The sequence below is a fragment of the Manis pentadactyla genome, chromosome 3 (genome assembly GCF_030020395.1).
Source record: "Manis pentadactyla isolate mManPen7 chromosome 3, mManPen7.hap1, whole genome shotgun sequence".
NCBI classification, from domain to species: Eukaryota; Metazoa; Chordata; class Mammalia; order Pholidota; family Manidae; genus Manis; species Manis pentadactyla.
Genome location: NC_080021.1, coordinates 5,358,046 through 5,376,526, shown reverse-complemented (window position 1 = coordinate 5,376,526; position 18,481 = coordinate 5,358,046). Strand labels below are relative to the sequence as shown.

The 18,481-nt window shown below is 47.7% G+C and overlaps 1 protein-coding gene across 2 annotated transcripts in view; it reads right to left on the bottom strand.

Moving 5' to 3' along the window:
- The window catches only part of FAM135B (family with sequence similarity 135 member B), a 294,798-nt gene that overhangs the window by 104,602 nt on the left and 171,715 nt on the right, over positions 1-18,481 (bottom strand). The gene's annotated exons all lie outside the window — the stretch shown is intronic.

Sequence of the window (18,481 nt, the reverse complement as noted above, 5' to 3'; positions counted from 1 at the left end):
ACATCACCCCTGGTACATCAGCTCTCCTGGTGACAAATGGGCGCAGCTACACTGACCTCCAGGGCCAGGGCAGTCACAGAGAGGACAAAATGACTCAAGATCCTAAGACCAGGCACATACTGGGCAGGCAGTGTGCAGTAGGGTGACCTTGCCATTGTGCCTGGAGAAAGGTTTGAGCACTTTCTGGGAAATAATTTCCACTGGCCAAGCTTCTCTGGGAGATTAAACTCTGATTTTGAGCAGTTTGGCAGATGAGACCCCAGGACTCCGTGGTATTCACGGAAGATCACCAAATCCCAGCTGGCCCCGTTAAGTCCAAGAAGAGGTGTTTCTTCTACCGTAGGGGGTTTTCTGTGTCATTTTCGTACTCTATACAGTAGAGAATGACACAGGTGTCTTCTCACAAGGGGAGGCTCACTGACCCCGAGACACCCTCTGGAACTGTGGGCACTGCCGTTCCGCTCCTGTCGGGACCCTTCCTTTGAGAGCGATGACCACACGCAGACCCCCAGCTCGTTCCCCTGACTCCCTCTCTCTGACGGTATAAAGGAAACGCTGCTCTCTGCTCCTCGGAAGGCCTCCTCCCGGCCCCGCCGGTGCTGCTGCCTGGCTCATTTTGCAGAGCCCTCCCGGTTCACGTCACGTACACCTCACCCTCCTTCTATGCACCGGGCATGGGGCACCAGAGGTGAGGGGAGTAGACACTCTCCCCTTTAAGGGGCATAGTCTTACTTTGGGGTACCGCCCTTTCCCAGCTGTGGGGTGATGGGTCGCTTTTCTCTTTGAGATGCTTTTACTTATTGCTTGGTGACCAGATTTCCAGGCAAGTGGTCCATGGAGAGGGTGTAGCAGAGAGTCTTTCCAAATATCACCTTTTTTTCTTTTGTGTGTCTGGGTTGGTAACACACGTAAGGATCTGAAAGGAGAGCTGGAACTTTAAGTTGGAAACAAGATGGAAAGAAGGAGGGAGAAGGGAGAAAGGGAATGGAAAGGAGAGGAGCAGAGCAGAGAAAAGGCAGGAGAGGAAGAGGGGGTCCTCAGTGGCTCCCACTGTCCAAGGAGTGCAGTTCAAAGATCACAATCTGGAATTTTAGGCCCGAAGGCAGAGTAAAAAAGAAAGCTATGTTCTGCTATTTTGTCTCCCAAGGAATGAGTGACATCGACACTTTGTATATCTACGTACCTCTAAATGTTTACACCTCAAATGATGACCTTCCCTCTGCGGAGAGCCCCCACCAGCCCCAGGGCTCTGTGGGCATGGATTACAAAGGGCAGGTGCTGCGCTTCTGACCTGGGACCTCTGCCCGGAGTGCAAGCCTGCAACACATGGACATTTACTTGTGGACTGAACACCATTCCTGCTCTGAGAACAAGCCTGCGCACTGGGGCTCCCCAGAGAATCATGTCTGGGCCAAGTAGTCAAAACTCCAGGAGAACCCAGCCCCCTCCAGGTGTGAAGCCAGCCAGATGAGGTCTGGGCTGCTTGAAGAGAAGACGCTGAGAAGCTGTCACCAAATGCGTTCAAGCCCAGGCCATGCGCGTACAGGAGAACCCTCCAACACGCCAGAGCTCACAGGGGCAGGAGGGCCCAGTCAGGGATGAGCAGCTCGAGGTCAGGACCTCGGCATTCTCAGCGTCTGTGACAGGGCCTCCTTCAACAAGGCAAACGCACAGTCGATGCTTGCCCCACCACTTTCTCTCTGTGGCTGAGGGCCGACCATTAAATCTGAGCTTCAGTAAGTCAGGAATCATGTCCTGCCTGTCTCTGTAATGAATATGAGGCTCAGATGAGAGGAGAGTAAAGAAGTATGTGTTCAACCAGAAAATTCTCAAAACCAAGTATATTTCCTAGTAAAATGAAAATGACAGTGATGATTCTTTATGCCAGGTAATTTTCTGGCTATTTCTAGGAACAGGAGGGACAGAAAGCCACCTTGAAGCCAAGCATTATTACTGCTTCTAAGCATTTCAGAGAATAGACAGAGGAGGAAACCGCCTTGAAGCAGACGTTCGCTGTTCCCCCAGTGAATAACCAGAATGATTTCCTGTCATACACATGTTTCCTGGCTGGCGGGGCCAGTGGACATCGGTGCCAGGGCAGAGGGTATGACGGGTCCCTCTGACTCCAGCAGAGCTGCTTCTTTCCCTGGAGACCCTGAAACCAAAGTACAAGCAAAACAATCTGCACAGGGAAAACAGGGTCTCCAGGAGCGAAGGGCCCAAGGTGTTGGTGGCTTTTCCTGGAGTTTGGGAGCTGGGGAAGCCTGCGGGGCTGTGGCAGACCTTTCCCAACCAAGACGGTGCCGAACACCATGTGGACCAAGCAAGGACTACTGTTTCCTATAAATAAAGTGGCTGGAGGAAAGCGGGAGCCCAGGGTGATGACTCTGGGTGCTCACAATGGCCCCAGGGTTCATGAGCAGAAGGCCAGCTTCGCACCGTCAGCTAGAAAGCTCTGTGGGTCCATCTAACCTGGCACAAAGGAAAGGCTGTGCTTTGAAGAGTAACGGCTGAATGTGTGAAGGTCACCTAAAAAGCAACGACCTAGGGTTCTGAGGTGTGGGCTCTCAAGGTCTGCAGATGCCTGACCAGCGAGGAGCTCGCCACTGAGGTTACAAGCTTCTTGGAACTGTAGAAAAGCAGCTTCAACACAGCAACTGTGGAGCCATGAGAAGCCCCAGCAGGGAGGGACCCATCAGACCAAGTCCGACCTGGCATTCTCTCCTCACCTGGCATTCCAAAACAGGACCCTGACTCACCGCGTGAGCCCAGGACTTCTTGGAAGATGGGACATGGGGGCACATGGGTTGGCATATCTACTAGCACGCACTCTCATGGACTATCTCAAGAGACAGGAATGTACTCGCACCTTCAACTTTTGAAGCACATCAAATTGGCAACACATTAATCAAGGGCTGTATTTTAGGTGTCATTTTTATTGTCATTTTAAAGAATATCAGATGTTTTTCTTGCTTTCTACTTAGAGTACCTGCTATACTAATATAAGAGACAGTACATACTTTGTTTTAATGCACATGCATATGAGTTCATGCCTTACGCATGATCCCAGATGAATATGACTTTGTGGGTTTTGCTATAAAACATATTCACCCATTCCTTTAGTTCTTATTCCTCACCTGCAACAGGTCCTAGGCAAAACACACTGGGATCCAGCAATGAACGGTCATAGGTCTCCTTGTGGGGTGTACCTGCCTCACACCTCTGTCCATGGAGTAGGAAATGGGTGACCCCTTTGCTGCCTATGCCCTCAGACATCTCCTTGTCTGAATGAATTCCTCATCTCTCCAGATACATTGCATTATTTGCAACATCTTACATGGCCTATTTAACCATTGTAATTGAGGCCGCAAATCATGTACAACACCCGGGGTTTGAGTGTAGATGTTGTTATTGATTAACTGTGTGATTGGGATGTCACTTCTCTGTAAGATACAGTAAATACAAAGTGGTTTGCTCATTGCAAATTGTGCTACAGAAGCTAGCCTGGGATTGGTTGGTCTGAGTTCCGGCTACTTTATACCCCTGATCTCACTTGGCTCTGGGTATTAGAGTCACTTTACTCGAGAGGAAACTGAGGATGATGGCGCTTACGTCACTTCCTCAGCATCAAACATAGTAGATGGTGGAACAGCGATGCGCTCTTTAATCCCTTGGTTTGTTTACTCGCTCATTTACAATTTAACTAAACAACCATACAGAAAATATGCCAGCCGCTGGCGATGCCACAACAGTGACAAGGAGGAGTCTTCAGTATTTAGTCCCATGGTTCCCAGCTTTGCTCTCTCCTCATCGCGCCACCGTCGCTTCTGCTTTAAACCGTAAGTGAAGTCCTCCAGCGACGGGAGGGTAGCCTTTGCCTATTACAGTCACTCAAACACGCACTGATCCATCAGCAGTTACCTGCAAACGAGAGCAGGTGGGGAGGGGTGGCCTGTGGAAGGTTCTCAGTGCTGGTGGTTGCGGGACCCAGGGGTCGGACCCCTAGCCTCTTCCACAAGAACACTCAGGTTACAAAGTGGACACCCTGGCCTGCTGGGAAGTCTTGTCTACAGAAACCAAACCTAAGAACACCAGCTGACCTACTGGTAATGAACAAGGGCTGCTGCAGCAATTTAGCAGTAAGCATCCTTCCATAAGCCTGAGTGGGTTCAATTACTTAATTATAAGCCGCTGTGACCTACCTATTAGAGTGAGCCCAGCAAGGCCAGCACTTGATGGCACTTTATTAGCCAATAACGTTGCTATACAATCTCAAAATGCAAAGGCCAGCGTGTGGCCTCTAACACACTCCAGGGCCGCAGCAGTTCACCTGCGGGGCCTCCTTCAGAGTGTACCCACCCCTGGGAGTCTCAGGGGTGTCAATTTGCATTTCAGTTGCAGGGCCCGGGACTCCACCCTGTACCCTATGCTTTTGTCATGACAGGAAATGGATTTGAGTTAAAGGACATGGTTTGCTCAGGGCTCTGCCATCCGTATGCCTGAAAGCAAGGAACTCACTCGGTCTGAGCCTCATTTTCCTCAGCTGTGGACCCCAAGGGTCAGGAGAGTTGAATGAGATGACGTGTGAGAATTCCTGGTACGGGGTCTAACAGTTAACAGGAGCTCAGAAAAACAGCTGCTGGTAAAACTCCTGGGCAGTGGGCATTGCTGGGAAGGGGGCACAAGAAGACTCTCCCAACTTATCAGCTCAGAGAGGTGGGTGAGATTTTAATTCTCCCAGCCTTAGCTCTTAGGGTAAAAAGAAACTAACAATATGCCTCCACAGGGTAGCAAGATGACTCCAACTCCCCCACCTTCCTCCAGGCTCTGACCCCTTAGGGGGCTCCTCCCACCTCCCGCCTCTCAGAGATGCAGGTCTCCCCCAGGTGCTGCTCCCAGGTCTTTCTCCTTTACAAGCTCCCTCTCCCGTGGGGGCCTAGCCATCTCCAGTTTCATAGCCACTTGCAGGCTGAGGACTCTCAAATGTGTGCCTTTGGCCTCCTCTCTCCTAAATGGGCGTGATTGCCACCCACGCCTTGGATGTCAAACACACCATGAGCTGACATTTCCAAAAGAGAACCTTTGATGACGCTTCCCGAAAGTGTCCCTCCCGCATCCCTTACCCGTAATAGTAAAATACTTCCTGATCACCTTTGATTCCTCTTTCCCCTGTGCCCCTTTATCCGATCTAGAAGTCCTGTGGGTTCACATTCACAATGTGGTGCTGATGAATCCTTTCTGTGTCATTTTGTGATATTCTCTCAGTATGGAACGCTGAAGACTTTATTTTCTGCTTCTACTATTACCTCTCCTGCATCTATTAATATAAATAATAAACCAGAAACCATCATCCCCCATGGCACGAGAATAAAATCTAAATTCTTTACAATGTTGTCACTGGCCTCAGTGATCCGTGTAGATGCTGCAGTCAAGGTGAGGGCTTACTGCAGAACTGGGGCTCTGAGAGGCGTCTGCGCTGAGCAAATATTTATAGACTGTATGGCCGATCAAAGCTCCATGTGACCTGATGGTGAGCACCTGGCAGCGGTGTTTGATAAACATTTGTGGACGTGAACTGGATCTCAGCTCAAGCCGCTAGCTCCCCGAGGCTGGCTCCGCTTCCTGCCATGTCCTCGCAATGACCTGGCATCCATGGCGGTCCTGGTTCCCTTGCAAACAGCCGGCACTAAGCATGCCTCATACGCGCAACATGGGGTTTTCTGAAAGGGTATAAGCAAGGCTCCACTTCTAATCCTGAAACCCCTTCTGTTAGTAAATCATTAGGAGACACAGCAAATGGGAGGCAAAGAGCCCTGTTTATGTGATTCCGACTTTCCTGAGCCATCTGCTCCAGCCATATGCTTTGCAGGGAGGACTAAGTATAGCCAGGACTGCAGCTCATCAAGGATTTGTAAGAGCCGCAGTGACCCCGCCCAGTCATGGTCCCCGGATGTTCCAAGGAGCACAGAGCCATTCCCCAGCCCACAGTGACATTTGTCCTTAATAGGCGCGTTCACAGGATGTAGGGGGCAGCTGTGACTTGCTACAAAGATGGCAGGGAGCCCCCAGAAACACTGCTAAGTAGGTGAGATCAGGCCGTCACTCTGCCTTTGTCTTCCAGAGATGGAAGGTCCCTCTGGAGGGCCCGTGCCTGGGCTGAGCCAGGGCTGCAGTCCAGCGAGGGGTTCACATCCGCAGCCCCCAGCTGCCTCCAAGGGAGCACTGCCCCTGCCGGCTCCCCCAACAGGCCTGAGCAGAGCTCCTCCCATTCTCCCCCGGGGCCTCCCTCTAGGCCTCACCCTTCCTCTCACGCACTTCCACCCTGCCCTATACAGTACAGGGCGCATACCACCGGGGCCATACCTGTAGCTGGGAGAGGGGGCAGGATACTCAAGTTGGTTGGCACAGATGTCAACCAATCAGAATGCCTGCCAGGCCACCTGCTGTGCTAGGTGTGCGACCTGGGGGCGGGGCCAGGCTAAGTGGCCCTGGGGGGAATAACTGCCCCCTCCTCTGTTCTTAGAGCAGTTTGCCCCAGCCTGCTAAGAACACCTGTTACCCAGAGTTACAGGTCTGTGTGTCTTTCTGTAATGAGATGAAGGCTCCTCTAAATTTGCAGAATGCATCCCTCACCACTGTGTTGTCAGCTTCTAGCAAGGCACCTGGCATAAAAGACACACAGTATCTTCAATGAATCGATGGCCTCAGCTGGATCTCAAACTCCCGCCTCCAGAGTTCAGACTCTCCATCACTGGTAAGTTACTTACCCTTTCTGAGCCTAATGCTCCTTATATGTAAACTAGTCATAAGAACCTCTTCTTCTAAAGGGCCACTGTGAAAGATAAGACACTGACCGGCGTCAGTATCGTTACTAAAAGTGCACATCTATTCCCACTCCAGCCCTCTATCCTCACACCTTTGTTGTCCCTTATATGAGGGCACAGAAAACAGGGCAGTCATTTGGGTCTCTTCTGTGTGACCTAGGTGAGTACTTTGGATGAACTAGATGGATGAACTAGAATAAGGGACTGAGAAAATAAGAGGTGGAGAGTCAGCCTGGGGACCATGATTGTCCCCAAAGAAGGCTAATCCTCACTAGGGAAGGCAAATTTTGTTTTCATCTCCAAACCACTATCCTAAGTCTGAGAATCCACACACCCAATGTGAGGGCTCACCGGTAAGAGAAAACCACATCATTCTAGGCCCATTTCACACATGGGAACTGGGAGCCTCAGGCAGGCAGAGAAGTCAGCCCAAAGGCAGGTTCAGAATCCAACCTCACATCTAGGGCCCCAAGTCCAAGGCCTTTCTTCCTGCCCCTCTCCAACCTCTCCTGTTGCTCACTGGTGCATGAGGGACTATTTCCAAGGATTTCTCAATGCTTTTGTGTCTGAGAAAATTCTACAGCCACCATCTGGAAGTCACGGTGGCACCTGCCTGGGTGTCAGCCAATGCTTAGCTAGTTGCTTCCAAAATCAATGCATGCCAGGCCCACACCCTCGGATCGGTCACTGCCGCTTCAGATCCGTCTACCAGATGGCGGCCTGTTCGCTCAGGTCGTCTGTCTTCACATCTCCACCTCGGCACAGAGGCGATCGTGCAGGCCAGCTGCTTCTGCACCATCAGCATTACCAGCCGGTCAGTGTGAGCTGCTGTGGTCTGAGGTGGAGGGCATCTCACCTCCTGGGCATCCAGGGCAGAGCCAGCCCCACCCAGTGCTGAACTACCACAGCACACTGCTCGACATCCCTCAAGGTCACCTACCATCTGCAGTTACTTATTTACATGAGTTCCTTGGGGTTCAGCAATGCCGTGATTCATCTCGGCAGCCGCAGGCCGTGCACTGCCTCTGAGATGAAGTGCATGACTGGAAGGTTTCAATTGTTTCGCCTTCTTTATTTAACATATTCAACTTCTAAAGTAGCTCCTTCCCAACAGCTTGTAAATACAGTCCACTTCTCTTGTTAGAAATAAAACACATACAGGAGCCAAAACTCACCACCCTTGTGGCTGCCACTCTGCGTCCCTCTTTGCCTTGACAACAGAACTCACCCAAAGCAATGCTCCTACTGGCATTGACATTTCTTTATTGTTTTACTCATTGTTCAAACCCCTCCAAATCTGGTTGCTGGCTCCCTATCTCCCCCAGAAGAGCCCCTACCAAGGTGATTACTGCCCTACATGTTGCTAAGATTTCAAGTCAAGTTTTGGTTCACAGCAGGCTCGGACTCTCAGCAACATTCTTCAGTGTTGGTCAGCCCATCTTCTTGATGTGTCCTCTTCCCTCGGCCTCTGTGAAATAAAGCTCTGCTAAGGTTTACTCCTGACTCTGGTAGCTTTCCTCTCTCCTTATCAGAGTCACTCCTCTGAAAGTTAGCCTACCTGCACATCCCAGTGTCACTTCCTGAGCTGTTTTTTTGTTTGTTTGTATCCTAGCATATGTTACACCAGAGGCATACCGACTGCCTTCTCTTCCAACCAGCACATAAGCCCTAGGAGAGCAGTAAATTTGCCTGCTTCGTGCGTTCTCCGAGTTCTGTGTGTGAAATGGAATGCAGCGCACAGCCATGCAATGTGATACGTGTCTGCAGCAAAGACTTTTCCTGTAAATTCAAGCCATGTGCATTCAATTAACTACTTTGAAATCTTCTTGGATTTTCAGAGCCACCACGCATTTAACAAACTTAAAAGTAAATTCTCCATACCACCATTAAGAAAGAGAAACAATAAAAATCTGGCTTTTCTTCCAACATTCCTTATTTCAGTGAGTGGTTCTGTGATCAGCCTCCACCTAAGCCAGAAATCAGAGTGTCAGCCTTGATATAATCTCCGCCACCTTCCAAGTATAATCTCTCCACCACAGCCACCAGGGAGCTTGCCCACGGTCTCCCTGTCGCTCACTTGACGACACACTGGACTTCCTTCTGCTCAGACTGTCTCTCCACAGTATTTTTAGAGAAGAATGTTTCCACCATGCAAATAGGACTAGGCTGTTGCCCTGATCAAACACCTTTGGTCCGTTTGTCTTAAGGTAAAAGAAAAAAAAATAAAAGGTTTCCTGATCCTGCCCTCAAAGCCCATTTGCCTTCCCCACCCTTCTCTCCTTGTCTTGCTCCACACCCTCTGCCCCCTGTTCTCCAGCCACACTGGCCTGCCAGTCCCTCCTTGTCACCATGTCACCTTCTGCACGCTGTTCCCTCTGCCTGAAGCAGCACTTCCCTTCCCTGCAAAACGTGCTGCTTCTGCTCCCTCTTCAGCTCCCAGTCCCGGCAACTCTTTCCCCAGGAAATATTTTCTAATCGCCCTAACGTGGGCAAACCCATGATTACAGAATTCAATAATCTCCCCTTCTTTATTTAACATATTCAACTTCTCCTAAACTAGCTCCTTCCCAGAGGCGTGTAAATGTAGTCCACGTCTCTCCTTAGAATTAAAAAACACACAGAACCCAAAACTTGCAGCCCCTCTGGCTACCATTCTACGTCCCTCAGCAAGGAAACACATCCAAGGAATGTCCCGGGGACATTCACGACACAATGCATTTCTCCGAACGCCGTGATATTAGTTGGTATAAAAATGATTTTGTGGACCTATCTGAATAACAATCGCCTTCTACCTTAGTGTAAGCCTTCTCTGAAAGCTACGTTCTTTTGTCTCAAACAGACCTAATACACTGCATAGCATGTACCTACTTGACAGACACATACTGAATGTGGAATTAAAAAATATACATTAGTTTGGGAAAAATAAAAGTACAGAGCCACTAACTCATTGCCCTTTTTCATTTTTTAAAAAAGAATTTCCTTCCCACTTGATCATTACAAAAAAGGTCATAAAAAATATAGCAAACAAAATTAACAACCAAACCGCCACAATGATTCAGAAACACCCAACTCCGGAGCTTATAAACTCCCAGATGGTTTCCTCCTTTGAAAATAGCAACAGAGATACTTTTCTCCAGAGACTGCTATGAGCATCTGTAAAATAATACTTATAAAATGCCGAGTACAGGGCCTGGGACATTCAGCTACACAATGAATAGAAATTTATTAGTGTCACTGCTACTAATCCATGAAAATATGGGTCACTCACTGGCACCTATTTCAGAAACAGAGGCAAAGTACATTTACTTCAAGGAAGATAAACAAGAACATTCATTTCCAGGACTCATGACTTTTATTGCACTTTAAACTTGAACAATATCGACCTGACCTGCTCTAAACCAAAGCGATCAATACTGGGGAGGGTGTGCTCGGGTGACGCTATCAAACAGGACTTAGGGGGAAGGGAAAAGGTTTTTTCAATGAGGTCTGGAAGTGATATGAAACTCCTGTACTCATCTGCCCATCCTTCCCACCACCCAAAATCCCCTGACTCAGCACGCGGTCCCCGAGTGACAAAGACCCCAGGCCCTTGAGCTACGGCAGTGCACAGGGCAAGGGTTTCTGTCCTCAAAGGACTTATGCTACAGTAAAGGGGAGAAAAACAGACTCAAGTAATCACTGAGTTATAATGCATAAATACTACAAAAATTAAAATTAAAAAAGGATGGCACACTTAATCTGGCATGCAGGGACCCTATGGTCTAACATGAAAACCATCATTTTTATGCGTTACTAAAACTGAAGTTTGACAAAGGCTACAAGAGACTTGCAATCAAGGCCAAACTCACAAGCAGAGCTTGCAAAGGGAGTGGTTGAAAACCACGACTCTCGGCCCCTCGGTTAGGTTAGGGGAGTAACATGGCATCAGGTGGAGAGGCAACGAAGGATTCTGAAGAAACCATGTATGAGATGCTTGGATACAGCTGTGGTTATGAAGTGAGTCTATTTCCAACACCACCTCCAAAGGAGGAGAGAAAAGAGGTGTCACCTCCTTCCATCCGACATGGTGGTAACTCAAAAGAGTTTGAATAGTCTGGGGATCAGAGGAACAGTGCATGTCTCATGCCTCAGGAAGCTAAGGCCGCCCCAGGCAGCAGGATAAAGCAAATGCATCGGGAAAAGCTTAGGCTTTCGGAATTTGTTGAAGCAAAGGAAACATGATTTGTGGAGAGAGCTGACCTAGTGCTGTTTTAAGGCCTGCCCAAGGGGCAATCTGGTAGGACAGAAAGACCCAGCAGGGCAAGACTGTGTGGCGAAACCTGTCCAGTTACCAGACGGAGGGAGGTGCAGGGCAGGCTGAGTCAGCGGGGAGGTGCTGGGGAGCTGCTCACACAGGGCCCCTGAGGCCGCATCTCTGGGGCAGCATGGGGCCATGGCCTCAATGCAGAAGGCTAACGGAGCCAAACAGACCCAGGGACAAATCCTGACCTCACTGTTTACCTCCCTGAGCCTCTTTCCTGCTATAAACGAGAACATTGGCCACATTGTTGGAAAAAATGAATCCTATTTGCATGATAGGAAAGCCCATCTTGAATAAGCTCATAGGCAAAAGCTTTGAGGCACTAGACTTCAAAAGCTAACATTCCTTTATGACCGAAGTTACCTAGAAAAAAATTAAGAGGACAAACATTATCATATTTTTTACATGATATATCAAAGAATCGCTCTTGAAGATATGTTTGGTGGGAGTTAGGAAACACATTCCAATCACTAAGGGGCAAATTTTCCAAAGAAAAAGAAGCAGAAGCTGTAAATGGGAAATTCATAAAAGGGGAAATGAAAATATCTAATAAACACATGAAAAGATGGTGAACCTCAGGAAAATGCAAATAGACAGACACTAGATTTTACCTTGTAGATTTGTGTGGGCAAACAGTCTCACAAGCTGCTGGGGGAAGTTTAAATCACCACTTGGAAATGTATTTTGGCAGTCAGTTTTTAAAAATTTAATTCTGCACAACCTACGACTAATTGAGCAATGGGGCTGCTTGCTTGCTCCCCTAGAGAAGCTCCTCACAGACTTGCACAAGGAGGCAGGCCCACAAATGTTCACAGAGCCATCATCACTTACAAAAGCCCCCAAACATGCTGGCATGTGTCTATCAACTGGCTTTCCCACCCACAAACCTTTGGTTGGTAGATTTTGAGGACTTCCTGGTGCAACCAGGCTCACCCATGGTCAGTTTTCAGCTACCAGTGCAAAGTCACTGACCCTGGGCAAGTGCCCATGAGCGGACACAAGTCAAGTACCACCCACCACTGTCCCCAGAGTATATATGAACGTATTTTGTAAAAGTAAGAAAAACCATTTTTTTAAATGCAGAATATACACACCAACCAGCAAGCAATAGTTTCTTCAGAGAACAGTGGGGTCTTGCATTTGGATAGTAGTCAAGAGATGTCCTCAGCCTTACTGGCAATATGCCCAAGGGGAATTTAGGCACATCACTTTTGTCATAAATTTAAGAAAATAAGGAAAATGTCAAAATAACGTAGTTTTGTTACTTATGCAACAAATTAATGGAATAGCCAATCAACGTTGATTCCTCTATTAATCTGTCCTAGCATTAGTCCTCAGACCCTCTCAGGGAAACTCATCAAGCTTGTTCATGCATTCATTTAATAAATTGCTACTGAGTGCCTACGTTCTGCCAAGTGCTACAGTAAAATATGGTGATGACCACGACATATACCAACTTCCCCTTCCTGGGGCGCTTACAATCTGTCCTGGAGAAACAGACAGTAATGAGCAATTTCCACTATAAGGGTGCAAACCCCCCAGAGAAACAAGGAGACATGTATTGGGTGTGATGCTGGAGACATCTGCAGGGCAGGATTCCAGGAGCAGAGAAGCCCTCCGAGCTAACACACACCCCAAGGATCTGGAGGAGAGGAAGGTGGGAAGGCAGTGGGAAGGACGGAGGGGGCGAAGCCATGTGACCAAGGGGAACGATGGTGCCAAAGAGCTCAGGTGAGAGAGAGCAGGGTTCCGAGGAGTGGAAGGAGCCCCGGGGCGGGAGAGGGGGCTTGGCAGGCAGATGGGCTGCGGCGAGACCCGATGCCCGAGAGGTGGGCAGGGCGGACGCTGGGGTGACCTCGCTGGCAGTCCCATGCTGATTAACATTTTTTGTGACAGAAGCAAACAAAATGATAAATTTCCTCAACAGTCAGCCACCAGTTGCCAAAATCTCCTGAAAACCTTTTCTACAACATGCACGTGTCTAAGATGACGCACTTGGTGGAGCTTGGGGAAGCGCTGTCACGCAGTAGGTCTGCAGCAGACGCGGGCTTCTTTCCTACGGCAACGCCTGCCTCTCCAGGCAGATGTGTTCCTAAAGCAGAGGTCCCGACGCACTGATTGCTTCTGAAGTACAGCCATCCATGCGTCTGCCTGCCATCTCCCCACCTTCCCGCCACGCCTCTCATCACCCCCTGCCAGCCTAGTGTTCCTCTAGTTGCTGAATCCTCTTCTCCTTGGTCACACGTCCAGATGTTTGTGGATGAAAACCTCTTTCTTTCCTTTTCTTGTTTTTAATACACTATCAGCTTGGCCAACAGCATTAGAGCTTTTTCAACGGTCACTCAGATCTCAGAGCATCACTTCTCCAAGGAGGCAGATGCTGACAGACTGTTTTCCAAGCCTCCACAATCAGAAGAAATGAGTTTATGGTCACTATAAAACCCCAGCCACCGGGAACCACAGACCCTGAATAATGGAGGGTCTTCCTCTCATGTTCTACCCTGCACTTGCCCCCCAGATCTGCTGAAGGACAGCTGCATTGTTCCAGTGATGAATAAATACACCATTCACTCCTTCAGTACATCGTCACTAAGCACTGCTCAGGTCTGCACTCTTGGCCCTGGACCTCCCCAGCCTTGGCCTCACCTCTGTCAGGCCTTCCCAGGAGACTCTTTCAGGGCCGGGTCTGAGAAACCTCCGAGGGCACTACACCTACCATGCCTACACCTACTGCTGGCATCTGTGATCCTGTTCACTCACCGACCACCGGTCCATCTCCGCCATCCCGGGGCCTTCTCTAAGGGCCAGCCAAAGTTATTTCTATTCATCTCCTTTAGTAGGAAACATTCAATAACTCAAGTGGCAAGACATCACTAACCCTGGTGGTAAAACATTTTAAAAATAAGATTCAGGTGAGGAAATAGTGTCATTTATTTTGGAAGGGGGTTTTCTTAGGACATGAGCCATTCTTTAGGATAACTGTCTCCCCATCTCAGTGTTCCATTACTCACTTAATACTTTTAGCCACACCGTGAGCACTGGTAGTTAGCTTTCCTATTTTACAGATGAGAAAACTGAGGCTGAGAGAGGGAAAATGACTTGTCAAAGACCCTCCTAGCCTTTGTTTATATGGAATCCCAAGTCAAGGCCGGAGGGAAATGTGCACAATCCCTGGGGTTGAGCCAAGATTTGCTGCCTCCAATCCCATTTCCCATTATTTGGTGCTGCCTGAGAGAAGTGGCAGGTGACCCAGGAGCTTTAGGGACCTGCCAGCTGGACTGTCTGCACCTCCAAACCCTTCTATATGCTCTGCAAAATCTATCAGATAGATGCTGTTTGCTATTTGGAACCTCTCATAAAATGCCATATGCAGAGGCAGCCAATATTAGCCTGAATCTGAACAAACAGGTTGGCTGAAAAGTGGCTGGATCCCGGTAGCTATATTTAGACTCAGAGAACAGCAAGTCTCAGTGAAAGTCTGGGACCTGGAAAGGTCATCGATATGCATACTCACTAACTGGGCATTTGCCTATTGTAAGACATTTCTAAGGCAACAAAGAAACCTATGGAAGTTATGCAGAAAAGGTTCCTCACATCAATCACATACAAAAAATGACACTGAAATCAAATTATTCAATGCAATAAAAATGGCTAAGTAAATCACACTATGCCCATTAAATGGGATATTAATGAAGGAATTAAAAAGGTTTAGCTCCTAGCATAATTAATGAAATGTTAACATATTTACAATCAACAAAAACAAAACATATAAGCTGCTGAATTATTTCAGTTCTGTTTACATATAGACAGAGAGATGGGACAGATGAGCTTACAAAGAAAAACAGAAGGAGAGGAGAGAGAAGGTGTGAAAAAGACAGGAAAAGAGAAAACAATTTGGCAAGAGTGGATGACACCAGATTTGGTAAGGGCGTGTGATGCCTAGACAGTGGCATCGTGGGATTTTTATTCCTGCACTTTTGGTTTCAAATAGATTCTCAAGGAACATGCTTGCAGTTTGCAATCAGAAGAGGCCCACCCGAAGAATCTCCCTGCTTAGTGAGAGAAACAGGAGCCGAGGCAGAAAGCCTGGTGTCCTTGCTACCCAAGCTCAGCTACCTAGCTCATTAGGAAATGATCTCAGCGATTACCTGTGGACCAAGGACCTGAGAAGCCCCTTTACCTGGCCTCTGGGGAGGTGGAAGAGGCTAGCTAGATAAAACTTTTAAGGGGACACAGGCAACGTAACAATCTTACTAAACAAACTTAGCTTGAGAGACGTCTGGAAGATCCTTATGAAACTTGAACCAGTGATTCTTAAAGATAGGTAGACCCTGAAACATCGTACAGTCTATTCTTCAGTCTTCAGAGATGATGACTTTAAAATTAAGAGGAAGTTAAGGTAATTATTATTATTAAACATCTCTATTCATGAGAAAGCTGTTTCAAAGGCTAGCAAGTTCAACTCAAACTGACTTCAATAAGAAAGAATACTTTGCAACCCAACTGCAGTTCTAGCTTAGGGGATGGCTTAAAGCACTGGCTAAGGGAGGAACCCCAAACCCTGATGCCCCTTCTGCCTTCTCTTTGTCTGGCTCCCCCTGATTGTTCTGTGCACAGACCAAGGCTCTTTGTGTGATTAGAATAATGGATGCAAGCAGAATCAGAACCCACATGCTAGCACCCTGCTATCCAGGAGAAGAGAGAGAGGAGACAGGTACCTCCCTAGGAGTCCTTGTCCAGGACCAAGGGCTATGCTGATTGACTGAAGATAATCAGAGCCAGGCTTGCAGCTGGCATGAGTGGAATCAACAAGCCACATGGCCAAGACCCGTGGAAGAGGTACACTGCCCAAGGAAAAGCAGGGCACTGCTAGCAGTCAGCTGTCACAAGCGGGCCACGCACTGTGCTGGTGCTTCATGCCACTTGATCCATTCAGCTGAATGACAAAATGAGGCTTCTTCTTCCCCAGGGGAAATTACAGGTCAGAAATCCTAAATAAATTCCTCACTATTCAAATTGCAAAGAGAGGGCCTTTCCTATAATGGAACAAACATTTTGCTAATGGTGAAAATGTCCATTAGGTCTCAAATTCCTGAATTAAAAATTTTCCATTGACTAAAGATCTTGGCTAATTCATGTAATGACTCTGAGTCTGCAAGGTTTCCACTTAATCTTTAAAGTCCATTTTGGCCCTAAAACTGTGCTTTATTTCCTATTTATGTCTATTTCCTGTGGTTCCTATTTCAAAGGCTTCAAGGCCTTTTCAGAGTTTTTTCTCAATTAAAGTAAATTGACCATAAAAGAGAGTAAGATCAGAAATTAAAGATGGTGGTGTGGGAGGTGAGACAGAGAACTCCTCCCAAAACCACAAATAATACAAAAATATAGTTAATACAACTATCCTAAAAGAGCAACAGGAAAGAAGGCGGTGCCAGACTGCACACACCTGGAGAACAGAGCAGACCTCACAAAACAGGGTAACATACCAAAGCCTTGATCCGGCAGGACCAAAGTCCTTCCCCTACCACAGCTCCGGCAGGAGGAAGAGAAATGGAGTGGGGAGGGGGTGGAAGCCTGGGACTACTGAACACCCAGCCCTGGAGATATGCTTTGGGAGCACAAACCCACATTACATGATGCTCTAGCGATTAGCGGAGTTGGAAAGCTAAGACAGGCAGACCACTTGGAGAGAATGAGATTCCAGCCATTTGTGGAGGACAGGGATCCACATCAGGCTGCTCTGGGACAAAGGAAAGGCAGGTGGTCTGAGAGGCTTCCTAACAGCAAGAGGGCTACTAAAGGGGCGGGGAATGCACAGAGCTTGATGCTCAGGAGAAGGGAGAGATGGACAAGGTTGGGCGCGCTCTGCCCAGCAGGTTGGCAACTTTGAGAAGCTTTGGGTGCTCCATCCCCCTGGCTGGCTACTCAGCTCTAAGGCCCCCCACTGTGATGCGCAGCTGGCTGCGCCTTCCTCCTGGCCTGGCAGAACCGACTCGCCAAACCAGCAGTTCCTGTCCTGGCGTCAGGCCAGAGGGAGGCCCCACCTATGGTAGCTACAAACACAAAGCACAGAGACTTACACCTGTGTGCTCTGACAACTGGTTCTGACAGCAGAGACAGGCATTGCAGCTGGGAAGCAGGAAACAGCCCTTTCCTCACCCCAGGCACCAGCGCTGCTCCCTGACACCCCTGACATTGCTCTAGGGGCTGAGCAGCTCCACAGAGGAGACCTTCTGGGCACTAGAGAGTGACACAAACAAATATGAAAAGGCAGAGGAACCTGGTTCAAACCAAAATCTCACAAACACCAGAAAAAGGGCCAAGTGAAACTGAACTCACCAATCTTCCTGAAAGAGAGTTCAAAATAAAAAAAAAAAACATGCTTATGGAGGTACAGAAAAATACTCAAGAACTCAGTGATGAATTTAGGATGGAGATTCAATCATTCAGAAATTCCACATCTGAAGAAGAAGAGAGAGAAAAGGGGATAGAAAGTGTCTTTGAGGAGGTAATTGCCGAAAACTTCCCCAGTCTGGGGAAGAAGATACTCTCTTAGGCCATGGAGGTGCACAGATCTCCCAATACAAGGGACCCAAGGAAGACAACATCAAGACATTTAATAATTAAAATGGCAAAGAAAAAGGATAATGACAGACTTTTAAAAGCAGCCAGAGAGAGAAATAAGATCACATACAAAGGAAAGCCAATCAGGCGATCATCAGACTTCTCAAGAGAAACCTTACAGGCCAGAAGGGAATAGCATGATATATTTAATGCAATGAAACAGAAGGGCCTCGAACCAAGAATACTAGACCTGTCAAGATTCTCATTTAAATTTGAAGGAGGGATTAAACAATTTTCAGATAAGCAAAAGTTGAGAGAATTTACCTCCCACAAACCACCACCTCTACAGTGTATTTTGCAGGGACTGCTATAGATGGAAGTATTCCTAAGGCTAAATAGCTGTCACCAGGGGAAATATCACCACAATAAAGAAAGCAAAACAATTTATTACTAAACAAATGCAAAATCAAATCAACTACCCCCAAAGTCAATCAAGGGATAGACAAAGAGTATAGAATATAATTCCTAATATATAAAGAATGGAGGAGGAAGTAAAAGTAGGGGGAAAAAAAGAACCTTAGGTTGTGTTTGTAATAGCATACAAAGTGAGTTAAATTAGACTGTTAGAGAGTAAGAGAATTACCCTTGAACCTTTGATAACCATGAATCTAAGCCTGCAATGGCAATAAGTACATACCTACTAATAATCACCCTAAATGTAAATGGTCTGAATGCACCAATCAAAAGACATAGAGTTACTGAATGGATAAAAAAACAAGACCCATCTATATAC